We start from the raw sequence: 1,617 nt of genomic DNA, 5'->3' as shown, positions 1-1,617 counted from the left end.
TTAGTCCTTCAGCTAGTCCACTCGAAGAGGCGGACGTTACTTGTACGGTAAATCAATATCCGCAATCGACTAATTAACAACATTCACCCAAGTTTTTAACTAATTCTCTAACGGCACACATTGTTATTTACGTATAAATTGCAGCCCGAGGGACTGCAAGGCACATCAACTTGAAAGTAATTATGTGGACGACAATACTTTTGAGATGTCCGCCGTCAAACTTCTGGGGAAAAAATGCGCTGTCTTCACACGTGCCTTTTTTTAAAACAAAACGCCATTTCTTGCATTGAAGCACAAAATTAACTCGCCCCTACCGCATTTTTCGTTAATTACATAATAATGGTCTTGAATCCGGCAACATTGATGCCTTCAGGTAGCACGTGTGGGTTTATTGACCAGTTGTCTCCCCCCAAAAAGATCCCGTACGCGTGACGCCTGCGGCAGAAAGGATGTTCCACATCCGCCGCCAAGGTATCTGAGTGGTGGCGCTGGCTAACACTCCCAGGGTTAGTTCCAGTAGTAACACATAAATACCCCAGAAAGTGGATGGGGAGAACGGCGCCGCGGTAGCTCAATTGGTAGAGCATCGCACGCGTAATGCGAAGACGTGGGATCGTTACCCACCTGCGGCAAGTCGTTTTTTCATCCACTTTCAATTCCATTAATTTATAATTTCTTTATTTCAGTTAGTAAGTACAAGTAATTTATATATATATATATATATATATATATATATATATATATATATATATATATATATATATATATATATATAGCACAAGAAGCCAACAATGACACCAAGGACAACACAGGGGAAATTACTTGTACTTACTAACTGAAATAAAGAAATTATAAATTAATGGAATTGAAAGTGGATGAAAAAACAACTTATATATATATGTGTGTGTGTGTGTGTGTGTGTGTGTGTGTGTGTGTGTGTGTGTGTGTGTGTGTGTGTGTGTGTGTGTGTGTGTGTGTGTGTGTGTGTGTGTGTGTGTGTGTGTGTGTGTGTGTGTGTGTGTGTGTGTGTGTGTGTGTGTGTGTCCGTTTTTGGCCAATCATCCGGAATGGGTTTGTATCCCCTGGGATACGAGCCGTACACAAATTTCCCATCGTTGCTCGATACGAGCTTTTACTTTTCTGTGCACGCACCGGTCGTCACCACCATTCCTCCCTCAACGAGCGTCATGCATCGCCTTCGTCCAGGTGACATTGCTGCGTATATGTCCCACACTGTACGACCACTTAATTCGGAGTTTGCATTTCGGCATAGCTTGTAAACTATGTAGTGCACGAGCATAAAAACCGCATGACAATAAAGCTGTCACCTTTGTGGAGCCTAAAACTAAACATTCCACGGGATTAGACGTTGCACAGGTAGAAAGGAAACACAATTGCGGGCATCGTCGTTAGTTGTACAGCATTTAATGAACTGTTTTACTTAAGCTTCGCTTCACATAGATTCCAACATGTGTGTTGGACCAGCATATTTGTTTTCTTTACTATAGGGAAGCAAAGCCACTTACAGTAGCACAAATTATAATGTAAGCAATGTCTAGGCAAATTAAAGCACAAATAAAAAACCCATAAAAAGCGTAGTCTTAATCGCTCTTATAT

The 1,617-nt window shown here is 41.3% G+C and overlaps 1 non-coding gene across 1 annotated transcript; it reads left to right on the top strand.

Annotated features, from left to right (window-relative positions):
- The first annotated feature begins 560 nt into the window (after positions 1-560).
- On the top strand, positions 561-632 carry TRNAT-CGU (transfer RNA threonine (anticodon CGU)). Its single transcript has one exon. It is a non-coding gene; the product is annotated as a tRNA-Thr (tRNA).
- Positions 633-1,617: the final 985 nt, after the last annotated feature.

This window comes from Dermacentor variabilis, chromosome 5 (genome assembly GCF_050947875.1).
Source record: "Dermacentor variabilis isolate Ectoservices chromosome 5, ASM5094787v1, whole genome shotgun sequence".
In the NCBI taxonomy this organism is placed as follows: Eukaryota; Metazoa; Arthropoda; class Arachnida; order Ixodida; family Ixodidae; genus Dermacentor; species Dermacentor variabilis.
Note: the sequence above shows the minus strand (reverse complement) of the source record. Positions and strands in the feature narration are given on the sequence as shown.